Below are 13,013 nucleotides of genomic sequence, written 5' to 3'. Positions count from 1 at the left end.
ATTGGAAGCCAGTGTGCTATCTGTAGTCAGTATGAGTCAGTAGAATTAAGCCACTTTCGATACATGAAGTAAAGCAAAGTTTATGTTAAAGAGTAAGTGCGAAGGGGAATTGAGAGACACTGCCATTACTAAGCAGGATATTAAAGACATTACATATATGCAAATTCATTGCATGCTGTGTAATGAAATGTTTCAGCATGTTGCAGGTTGTTGTATAAAACACTGAGCAGGTGGAGCAGAAAAGCGCTGTATAAGAATGAGTCTATTCTCGTGATCAGTGTTGGGGTAGGTATTTTAAGAAGTAATTTAATATACAGAGTTTTTTTGTTAAAAGTATTCAGTACGTTATTTTGGTGTTTTTTTTTCTGTAAAATCACCTGAAACACAACATGTCATAACTGTCATTGAACAATATGAACTTGTAGGCTACAGTCTCTCACACCAACATAAATCCCTATCCTAACGACGACACACATATTTTCTTTCTCTTGGCATTTAGGTATATGAATACCTGTCAAGGGTCCTTGACATACAGGTCTCCGACTCGGAGGACAAAAATTAATGTCCTGTGTCTTAGGAGGGCAGGATTGCTTTGCTTTTTCATTATACGATGCTTCGCAGTATTAGTTTTGCCTAACAACCTGTTTTTGACTCCTAAATTGTCATTAATGCAACCGCTCTACATAACATTCAGTGTAACTGATTATAAATCTTTTATTCATGAACCTACACATTACGCTTTATTTACTAGTTGTATGTATTTTAACAGAGCAAGAGGTGGACCACACGTTTGAAGAGCTGCTGGTCTTTATAACCGGGGCTGACTTACTTCCACCACTGGGGTCCTGCAACATAGACTTTTATGATCAGGAGTCAGGGATACACATCGATGTGCAGCTTATCCCTGTATCTTCCGAGACGTGTTGCATACGAGGATCAATTTAAAGATCTTATGAACACTGCATTAAAAGGATTCCTGGGATTTGGAAAGCTGTAGCTGCATTTACATGAACTGATGCTGGAAAGCTGTGGTTGAAACCTCTGGCCTTTTGGGAGGAAGTTGTGTTATTCTAAGTGTTCTTAAATGGGATTGCTCCTGGGCTTCTTCAAAATTGTACATTTTAAAAGTGTTTAGTATAAAAGTTTTTTGTTTTTACAAATGTGACTGTATATAGTTGTATTTATAGTCCCGTTGAGACAGGTGGGGTATGCATGCAACAAGCCATGCACCAAAAAGTGATGCTCAGAAAATGTTTCAAGTATTGGAAGGAAAATAACAATTCATCTAGAAATGTTCTTTTGAAAGGTTGTTGTGCAGTCATGTTTAAGTATTCGGTTATAATATACTGCATAGTTTCTTGTTGCTGCGTTGTGTTTGTGTTGTTGTTTTAAATGTGCAATAGCTGCCTAACAAACTTTGAACTGAAAGACGCTGACTTTTGTAAAATAAAAGTATTGTAATGTCAGTTCTCATGGTGTCTCTTTACCAATTAAAGTTGAGGCTCAACTGTTACTGTCAAATACTGGTGTTGGGATCCACTGACGAGGGCTGTTCAGTACACAGGTATGTGCTTAAGTCGAGGTAAACGGTTCAATAAATTTACCTTCATCTGTTCTCAAACTGAGAGCTCAAGATTCCAGCTCAACTCAATTTGTTCAACTGCTTTCAGGAACAAAGCAGTTTTAACTCCTAAGTTTAAAGTCAGAGTTGGTTAACTCTGAGATTGGCAGCTGACCTTTGACTATAACCTGTTTAAATATTAATAACTCAATTTGAGGAATGTGAACATGTGTCAGTGCTATTATTAGAACACATACTAATATACACAGAGGGTAATGAGGGAATACACCACAGAAGGCAGACACAGCTGAACCTCATCAGACATGACGAATACACTCACACAGAACGCAGAATCCAAATAAAACAGGGAACCAGAGAATAGCTCTGAGACACGGGTTGACAGAACATAAGGAACAGAGGGATGAAGAAATGCGACTGGAAAACAGAAAATAAATGAAACGAATCATATTAATAATCAAAAACATGAATAGGAAGTCAACAGGTCTTTGGACCATGGCAGTGTTGAAGAGCAAAAAAGAGAAAATCTAAAAACCTGAGAAAGAAAAGATGGAAATTTGATCATTTGACTGATTTGGACTTAAAGTTTCTATTTGAAGTATTTGCTAAATTGTGCAGATAATTATGACTCACTGACTTTTGGTGAGTTCATTTAGTGTTAGATTTTTTTTTTTACAGAAATATGATTTTTGATAATGATCGATATTTAGAAATTGAGATTTATTTGAGCTGGTATGAAGCAGAGGTCAAAGGTCATAAATGATTTGTTAAAAATAAATGATATATTTCCAACTTTTTTTTCCTTTAGCAACAATGACATTTTCACTCTGTGTGTGTGTGTGTGTGTGTGTGTGTGTGTGTGTGTGTGTGTCCTCAGTGAACTGTATCAGTCTCTGCAGTATCTTCCAGCTGCAGCAGTCACTTCAGTTTCTGTTCAGTCTGACTGAGGGAGGTTTTTGTACGACTGTTTTTCACTGTGTGAACACCCACAGACTGTTAGGATTGTGTTCACTCTGACAGTAATAAACTGCTGCATCTTCAGCCTGGACTCCACTGATGGTCAGAGTGAAGTCAGAGTTTGATCCACTGCCTGTAAAACGAGCTGGAATCCCTGAATATCGAGTGCTAGCAAGGTAAATGAGCAGTTTAGGAACTCCTCCATCTTTTTGTTGGTACCAAGCTAAATAGTTGTTGTTATAAACATTCTGACTGGTCCTACACTTGATGCTCACAGTTCCTCCCACAGCAGAGCTCACTGCTCCAGGCTGAGTCACTGTATATTGTCCTTTGGACTCTGAGGACACAGAGACAAAAACATAAAGCAGCTTCATGGTTTTGTGGGCTTCATTTCAGAGAGACAGATGTTGATAGAGGAGAGGAGTTTGATTCTCTGGACTTTACCTGTGAAGCAGCAGCAGAGGAGAGTCCAGATGAGGACGCAGATCAAAGTCATGTTTTTGATGAGGAGGATTTCTGTGGCTTCTGTTGTGATGAAGGACAGCTGTCAGTCATCCAGTGTTCAACTCTCAGGACTATAAACTCTCCCAGAGCACTGGAGCATGGTGCTGCTGATGCAAAGTGCCTCTCTATGGAAATATTCACAGTGACTCCAGCATGGCTTCATAAGCAGTCATCACATTGTGAATTCACAGGTGTCATTTCAATCGGCCAACATGTTTCAAGAAAAATGTAAAATAGTATAATTATAATTTTTTGATCTGAGATGCACTTTCGAGGTCCAAGTATTTTTGTTTTTAGTCTGTTATTTATTCATTCGGGATCTCTAAGTGTTCTCCTTAACTACAAACTGCTGCAGCAGATTAAAAACAGAATTAAACATTCATTCAGCTACTGCTATAAAAGTCATGATGAATGATATCTTCGGGGCATTGAAACTTTTGGTGTGACTTTCTCCTGGACTGACTCCAACATGCTGTTATCAGGGTTCCTGGGTCGTTGACCCAGCATTTTCAGTTTGTTTCATGTCTGGTTTATTCTCTGTTTTCACTCCCTGTTCTTTGTGCCAGCCTTTCCCTGTGTGTTACTTCAATTATGTTCAGCTGTTCACTCACCAGTCTCCAATCAGTCATTATTCAGCCAGTGTGTTTAAGTCCTCAGTTTCTACTCACTTACTGTCTTGTCATTGATGTTGTCACTGCTGTCTACGCTGCATGTTTGCCTTTCAGTTCAGTTCAGTCCAGTCAGCCAGTCTTCTTCCCTGTTCTGCTCGTGCGTTCATCCTGCCATTGCAATAAACTCCCTTAATCCTCACCACGAGTGCTGCGTTTGGATCCCCTCTTCTTCACATCCACACAGCAACCCCTGACAGCTGTTTAGTAACAGATCAATCACATTAATATAATCAAGATCACAAAGTCGGTTGTCTAACTTTCTGATTGTATTTGAATTGAAAGGTGTGTAGGTTTTACCCACAAGGATTTTTTCGCCAGACACTCAAAAGTAATTGAACAACTGTCTACTACAACCCATTTCATGGAGATATAAGACTTGTTTCCTCATTATTCAAAGATAAGTTAAAAAGATGAAGTATTTTCAGTTCAAAGTTAGCATAAGGTTCAGGAAATCGTTAATCAGCTAATATACTAAACTTTAAAAACCACCCAAGACTTTCACAGGCAAAGAAATAGGATATTCTTCCATTTTTAAGTCACCTTCTTTCACCTCAACAGAGCATGCATTCCTGTTATTAAATACTAAACTGAATGCAGAGAGACCCACAAACAAGCAGAAACTGAATTTGGATTCAGTAAAGGCCAAGTGGAGAATTATGTAGTTGAGTTCGTTTGTTTCAGAGTCAGAGAGCCGTGTCTCTCTACAGTTTTGTTTCAAAATAGCTGATAACTATTCACTGATAGCTGCTAACATCTGCAAACAAATATAATTCTATAAAGTTGTTCTATATAGTGTGTAACTGTTAATATAGAGGGTTATTAAATTTATTGCTAATGAAATTGTAACCCAGTGTTAAAAACAGGATTAAAAGCATAAATATTGATACTCTTTTGATTAAAATACTCATTACACAATGGGAATAAATATTGATAAAAAGCAATTAAATATAATAAATGCTGATAAAAAGCATGTAAACATAAGTTTAATCAATATGTGGATAAATGGTGTGGAGGCAGGACTGACCCTCCCCCAATCTGTGTGCGCTGCTCAGACACCTGTGTGTGCCTTCATGTACCAATCAGCTACGCTAGAGATACAGATGGAAGGAGAAAGAAGCTATCTGGATAGTAAAAGCCTTTTTGGTGAAAGTACTTGGAGAGTATTAGTGAATTCTGAAGGCCATGCAAGCTCTGTGAAGCCCTGTATAGCATTTGCTGCTTCACATGAGGCCTGTCTCAATATGCGAACTTGTAAGGGTCTGAACAGAGTTTCATCATGTTATTGTTGCACTATTATGTTCCGCCACATGTTGTTATTACATGGGTTGATTAAGGTAAACATTAGGCTGACATCTGGGGCCAGAGCTGAAACTCTTCTGGGCCAGCACAGGACCACCATTGTATCTGCAGCTGGCCTTGTGCTGGCCCATGTGTGGGCCACGTCTGGCAAACCTGATCTGGGCCACCAAAGGGCCGTCATACTTTGCGGTATGTGGGCCATGTGTAAGCACATTGTGTGGGCCAGATCAGGGCCATAACAATTTTACTGTGTGGGTAATAGTTTATGTTACACTTCTTTTGCCCCGGATCACATTTTATTCACTGCTGTTGTGTTTCTACCTCATTGTAAATAAAGTCATTGTCCACACCACAGCTCGGAGTCTGTTTTGGGTTCACTCCACGCTCTGGTGACAGCCCTGACACTTGATTAGATGTCATGGCTTTGTTCCACTGCGGTTATCAAAGGTCATGACTAAGATTCATCTTGGTATCTGTTACTGGCCAACGTTTGTTAATTATATATTTGCAAGTTGAAAACAACATGCATGAGATAGCAGTGGGAAACATATTTGTGTTGAAGGGCTTTATTTTGTGTGTGTGTCCTCAGTGAACTGTATCAGTCTCTGCAGTATCTTCCAGCTGCAGCAGTCACTTCAGTTTCTGTTCAGACTGACTGAGGGAGGTTTTTGTACGACTGTTTTTCACTGTGTGAACACATACTGGCTGTTAATGTAGTGCTGACTCTGACAGTAATAAACTGCTGCATCTTCAGCCTGGACTCCACTGATGGTCAGAGTGAAGTCAGAGTTTGATCCACTGCCTGTAAAACGAGCTGGAATCCCTGATACTCAACTGCTAGCAGAGTGAATGAGCAGTTTAGGAACTCCTCCATCTTTCTGTTGGTACCAGGCTAAATGCTGATTGTTGCTATAAACATAAACATCCTGACTGGTCGTACACTTGATGTTCACAGATCCTCCCACAGCAGAGCTCACTGCTCCAGGCTGAGTCACTGTGATCTGTCCTCTGGACTCTGAGGACACAGAGACAAAAACATAAAGCAGCTTCATGGTTTTGTGGGCTTCATTTCAGAGGGACAGATGTTGATAGAGGAGAGGAGTTTGATTCTCTGGACTTTACCTGTGAAGCAGCAGCAGAGGAGAGTCCAGATGAGGACGCAGATCAAAGTCATGTTTTTGATGAGGAGGATTTCTGTGGCTTCTGTTGTGATGAAGGACAGCTGTCAGTCATCCAGTGTTCAACTCTCAGGACTATAAACTCTCCCAGAGCACTGGAGCATGGTGCTGCTGATGCAAAGTGCCTCTCTATGGAAATCATGGAAATGCCCTTGTCCATTATAAAAGGTTTACTCTGTGTTCAAGAATCAGTGATTTGGTATTTCTGTCTGCTGTAATTTCATCTTTTTTTTCCTCTTTCTCTTTTTAATTAATCCATTGAGTTATTCATAAAATCAGCAATTTGTGTTTTGTTGATTATTTTCAAAAGCATTTTTTCAAAGTTTTACATTGTGCATCTTATGCTGAGCAAGCTTTGGTTGTGAGGATTGGGCAGGCTATTCTGTGACGTACTTAAAATCTGGTAATACAGATGGTAAATATTTGCACGAAGAAAAGTCATCATTTCTTCATCGTGCTCTGTACTACACTATAAAGATTACAGCATAAAAACATAAGCAGCACATCATCAGAACTTATACTGAATCTTTGCACCAGACCATGTGTGTTACTCATGGCCATTGATCAGTGGCTGTTGATTAATGGTTATGAGAATTTGCATATTAATGATCAAGGAACTGACCTCCCAGCCCATTGTTCCTTCAGTGGGCTGGTTTCAGTTATTATGCAAATGTACTGTTTCTAAGGTTGGAGAAACCTGCAGTCAGCTGAGACTGAAGAAGTCACCTGGATGAGTGACGAAACGTTTCTCCCCCTGAAAACGCTGCGTCCAACACTACTTTGTGGGTTTTACTTACCTGGATGATTGAGCGTGCATCAAGACACCATGTGCGTTAGTGCCTAATTATGAATAATATTACTCAGATATTGATCAGTGACAAACACAAAAGGCTACAGTTTCAAATATTTTAGACTCTCTGACTGGTGAGAGTAAAATGCTGAACATTTGTCTCAATGCTAGATAGAAAGCACTCAGGCATAGGATTTAGTGTTTATACGAATGTCTGTGGATGAGGCATGTTTTATGAAGAGCTTTGTCTATGTTTATATGTCTGGTTGGGTCTTAGACTCCATCTCACCGCCCCCCCACACACACCCGTCTGGGGCTCTCCCCAGCTTGTTTCTAGGAGGGAGGCGGCTGTCCCTCCAGTGGTCCTGCTTGGGCTCTTGTGCTCTGGGGGGAATCTAGATGTCTGGGTCCTGGATGTCCTCCATGCTTGCTCCATGTCCTGGGGGGCAGTGCTATGGCTCCCCGCAATTACTATTAGATAGTTACATGGAGAAACCTTTTGAAAACAAGCGCACTCACGCACACAGGTGTGCACAGACACTCACCGTCTTCCTTGGATGCTGCCTCTAAGCATATCGTCTGCTGTCGGTCTTTTGTGCTGCTCAGTAGCATTCAGTCTTTATTATTTACTCTTACTTATGCTTATCTAGGTTGTTGCTGTGGTCTCCCTACTGTGTTGTTCTCTTTTTGCTTGTTTTCTTCTTTTTCTTCCAGCAGGTGATCTCATGGGTTTTCATTGTCTTTTCTCACTGTCCCTCTTCCCCTCTGTTTTTCTTTCCCTCTACTTTTCTTAAACTTCTCTTATCTGTCTTTGTCTTTACGATCCCCCGGTTATATCTGTTCCAATTGTAATCATTTAAAAAAATAAAAAAATAAAAAAATAATGAAGATCAATCAAGTGGACCAGTATGGCACTGATTCACTTGAGAAAATAAATCTGTTGAGAATTTTTCTTGGCCTTCAGACAATAATTCTGATTGCTTCAGTGCCGAACGGGACAGGACAAAAAAATGTGATCGTCCAAAAGCTCATGGATTGAACTGTATTTAAACTAACATTGTATGATGATATTTGAAGAAGTCACATCAGCTGAGTCATGGCTGCTGTGCAAACAGTGAATGATTTTGTTGAGTTTGTTTGTTTCAGAGTCAGAGAGCCGCGTCTCTCTACAGTCAGAGCTTTTTGTACGGCGCCTCAATGAGTTTGTATCACTGTGGTGGACTTTTGGTGGAGGAACCAGACTGGATGTTGGACGTAAGTTTATTCTGGTTTACTATCAAATACTGTCTTTTTATTAAAGTGCATTTAACAATTTCTCTTCTGATTTTAAGAGAAAAGCACGTAGCTTTACAATAAGTTTGATGCTGGAATTTTTTATCATCCTCTTGTGTCGTGGAGGATAATTCAGATCTGCTCTGTCAAAATATTATGTCTACATTTCAGTCAAATTAAACTGAAAAAAAATCTAACAATAATATAAAGAAGAAAAACTTTCAAGTATTGTTTGAAATTACTTTGAGTTTGTGTGAATTTTAAAAATTGTTTTAGATATACATGAAGAGCATTTCGTTTCGCTGAATTAATTAATTTATTCTATTTATTTGTTTCCAGTTAATATTAATGTCAGTCATGTACAATATTGATGATTTTAAACTTGTTTTGTAAATGTTTCCACATCTGCTTCTTTTATTTCCAGTGTAGTTTGAACATATTTCAGCTCAAACTGTGTGATGATTCTCTCTGTGCTGATATGCATGAGAGGTTTCTTAAAGGGAAGTGAAACAATGTGTGAGTGAATGACTGGTGGAGCAGAAAAAACACCTGACAGAAACTTCTTAACGGAGAAAATCAGCTCTTACAGTAAAGGTGTCCCACTGTCTGTGGTTTGATTGACAGCTGTGTGCTCCCTGTGCTCTAAGCTGATTGGTGTCTCCTAGGTGATGCCCGTCCCGTCCTGACAGTGTTGCCCCCCTCCAGTGAGGAGCTACAGCAGGGGACTGCAACAATCACATGTCTGGCCAACAAGGGCTTCCCCTCAGACTGGAGTCTGTCCTGGAAGGTGGATGGCAGTGGCAGCATCAGCTGGGAGGAGAGCAGGAGCCCCGTGGTGCTGCAGAACGACGGCCTCTACAGCTGGAGCAGCACCCTGAGGCTCCCTGCAGACCGCTGGATGAAGGTGGGCTCTGTGACCTGTGAGGCCACCCAGGGCTGCCAGGCTCTGGTCTCAGAGCCACTGAGGAGAGACCAGTGTCCCCAGTCCTGACCTGACTCAACCTGATACTGGTTTAATGCTCTCATTCTCAACTCTGTAACTGTCTCTCCATCTTTCTTTTTTAAGAACAAATAAAGACTAAAACTGTTATTTTCTTTCTCATAATGACAACATTCATGTTTTAGGTAATAAAGATGTTTTGCAAAGTGAATTTTGGTTGAATCAGACATTTAATTTTATTCAAATCTACAAACCTGCACTTGATGAATATATGTTTCATTTAGAAGAATTCAGACCAACTCTGCACTCCAACATGATGTCTTTATTTTACACTGGTAAAATAAAACACAGGCTGAAAGAACCATTAAGGAGATCTGCATTTTGGCAAAAGCTGAAAAAGGAGTTTTAAAGTTGTTCAGGTTATTTTTATGTTTATTTAAATGTGTGTGGTAGGTTGTTGGTGGTGTTGCTCACCTGTACCAGACAGACTGGTTCATGAAGCAATGCTGGGACCTGGTTACCACGGAAACAGTCTCACCAGACTACAAAGCAAGTCTAAAGAAGAAAGAGTCTTTAGTGTCTCTAATGAGCTGTTTGTTCTGAGGAGAACTCACAGACAGGAGAGTCAACGAATGCAAGGAGTGATTAGAAAGAATCTGAAGAACAAAGTTTTAATTTCACTGACGAACACGGAGAAGATTAAATGAATGATGACATGAACAAACTATGAAAAAACACCTTCGGTTCAATAACAGTTTTTTCACTCATGTTCATGTTTGATGATATGTTTACACTTAAATTCACAGGTGTGTTGTTTTTATTTTGAGCCTCACTGATCAGGAACATTTTCAGCTTTTTGGATTCAGATTATTTTATCTTGATATAGATTCAGTGTTTGCTCTAAGGTCAAAGGTCATGAACAAGACTTATCCTGGTATCTGTTAACCCTTTAGAACCGGTAGGAGCGGACACGCTCCATTTTGCGTAACTATTTTTAAATCCCAGTAGCTCTGCAACCACGTGAGCTAGCGCAATAATTTTTTTTGCATATGAAACCGGAGGAGTTGTACTTACATCTGATGCCATCAGCTTGTCCTCAGTCACAGTTTCCTTCCACATACAGCTTTGCAAAAACTGCATAAAAAGCGCTTGTAGCAACAAAAACATAATATTCCAGAAACAGCTTTGCCGATCCGATCAGCTGTTTGTAACACTTCCTACGTCCATCAGCGCGAACTATCACATGTCCGCCATGACCTGCCCGAAACCGGAAGTGACGTCATTTTGCGGAAATGTAGTTTTTTTACCATCGTGGCCTCATGAGCTTATACTTGTGTTTTTAAAAGTTATATTTGACTTCATGACTTTCTGTGTCGTTTCTGGGATGCTGAGGACTCATATTGCACTGCTGGAAATAGTTTATTTTGATGCACATGCTGTTATTTTGCAAATTTGCACTATAATATATTTTTTCGTTTTTCCTGTAGTATATGAAAATTGGTGTATCTCAAAAATAAAACTATGAAAACACTCAAAATAAATTTCCTTTGGTGGGAAACTAGTTTGTGCAACTTTTTTGTATTTACAGTTTTGAGGGATAAGCCTCTTAAATTTCTCTAACTAGAAATATATGTTAAAAAAACAAAAACGATTTTAAATTTTTTTGTAGTTTATTGCACTTTTTTGCAATTTATGTAATTACTATGCACTTAATGCAGACATATTATTAAAATATGGGCTATAATGGTTGTATTGATGTATAGCAACTTGAAATGCTCCAAAAAATGGCTCCACAGCATGTAAAAATATAATATAAGCTCTGGCGGACTTGGTTCTATGGTAGGTCTTAAAGGGTTAATGGCCCACGTTTGTTCTTTAGTTAAATATATATTTGAAAGTTGAACACAACATACATGCGATGTAGGACACAAATTTGTGATGAATCACTTCATTTTGTGTGTGTGTGTGTGTGTGTGTGTGTGTGTGTGTGTGTGTGTGTGTGTGTGTCCTCAGTGAACTGTATCAGTCTCTGCAGTATCTTCCAGCTGCAGCAGTCACTTCAGTTTCTGTTCAGTCTGACTGAGGGAGGTTTTTGTACGACTGTTTTTCACTGTGTGAACACCCACTGACTGTTAGGATAGTGTTCACTCTGACAGTAATAAACTGCTGCATCTCCAGCCTGGACTCCACTGATGGTCAGAGTGAAGTCAGAGTTTGATCCACTGCCTGTAAAACGAGCTGGAATCCCTGATTGTCGAGTGCTAGCAAGGTAAATGAGACGTTTAGGAACTCCTCCATCTTTCTGTTGGTACCAGGCAAAAAGATGGGTGTTTTTCCAAACACCAACATTCTGACTGGTCCGGACAGCTGTCAGTCATCCAGTGTTCAACTCTCAGGACTATAAACTCTCCCAGAGCACTGGAGCATGGTGCTGCTGATGCAAAGTGCCTCTCTATGGAAATCATCTGACTGACTCCATCAAAGACCTAGATCAGGCTCATGGTGCAGCATGAGCTCATGGTGTTGTTTATAACTGAATCAGCCAATTCATCATAATACTGAACAAAGACATTTCATAATAAATTTAGGAAGAATCTACGTTTTTTCTTCAGAATACATCTTATTTCAATTTGTCTTCTTTTATTTGAATGTTTTGTTTCATGACTCCTTTTTTATCTCTTTTAAATATCTTTTGTTTTATAGGTTTTCCAATCTGGTTTTAAACCTTTTCATAGCACTGAATCAGCCCTTTTAAAAGTTTTTAATGGCATATTTTAGCTACTGATGCTGTGGACTGTGTTGTTCTGGTGCTTTTAGATTTGACAGCTGCGTTTGATACAGTGGATCATGACATTTTACTCTCTCATTTGGAGCACTGAGTGGGCATTAGGGGCACGGCACTGGAGTGGTTCAGGCCCTACTTGGCGGGGTGAACTTTCTGTGTCAGTCTCTGTGAACATGTGTTGTCCTCCCCCCCTCTCTTGTGTGGTGTCCCACAGGGCTCAGTTCTAGGCCCCCTCCTCTTCTCTTTATATCTGCTTCCTCGGTTCTGTGCTGAGAAAGCACAACATTGCTTTCCACTTTTATGCTGATGACTTTTCTAAAGAAAAAAGGCAGATACCTTACACAGCCATTACTTCAGTGTCTCGATGACATTAAGGCTTGGATGTCTGTTAACTTTTTAAAATTCAATGATAAAAAGACAGAGGTGATGGTTTTTGGTAGCCCCACTGAGACCCCCAATGTGTATTTAGATTCCTTGGCCCAGTATGTTAAGCCAACTGTCACAAACCTGGGGGTCAAAGTGGACTGTGATCTGAAGTTTGATAATCAGATTAAGGCAGTGGTAAAATCTAGCTTCTTTCAGCTCAGGCAGCTGCAAAAATAAAGCCAATTCCTTCACGGCAGCACTTTGAGACAGTGATCCACGCCTTTGTTAGCACTCGGCTGGATTACTGTAATGCACTTTATATAGGGGTCAGCCCATTATATATTACTCATCTACAGAGGGTGCAAAATGCCGCAGCTCGTCTTTTAACTCGCACTCGAAGGTTTGAGCACATTTCCCCTATTTTAGCTTCACTTCACTAGCTATCCATTTCTTTTAGGATTCATTTTAAAATTCTTTCATTTGCTGTTAAAGCTCTCCATGGCCTAGCTCCATCTTATCTCTCTGAGCTGCTACAGCCTTATACACCCACCTGCTCTCTCAGGTCAGCTGATCAGCTGCTCCTGAATGTACCCAGGACCGGGCGTAAAATTAGAGGAGATCGTGCTTTTGCTGTAGCAGCTCCAAGACTGTGGAACGATCTGCCTTTAAAGA

At 40.0% G+C, this 13,013-nt stretch overlaps 1 pseudogene; it reads left to right on the top strand.

The window, feature by feature from the left end:
- The first annotated feature begins 4,703 nt into the window (after positions 1 to 4,703).
- LOC146548561 (Ig kappa-b4 chain C region pseudogene) lies at positions 4,704 to 9,241 on the top strand (annotated as a pseudogene).
- Positions 9,242 to 13,013: the final 3,772 nt, after the last annotated feature.

Source organism: Mchenga conophoros, linkage group LG22, assembly GCF_057382185.1.
Source record: "Mchenga conophoros isolate Kocher_MC1m ecotype Shallow Benthic linkage group LG22, M_conophoros_male_GT1.1, whole genome shotgun sequence".
NCBI lineage: Eukaryota > Metazoa > Chordata > Actinopteri > Cichliformes > Cichlidae > Mchenga > Mchenga conophoros.
This window is presented reverse-complemented; position numbering and strand designations above follow the sequence as displayed.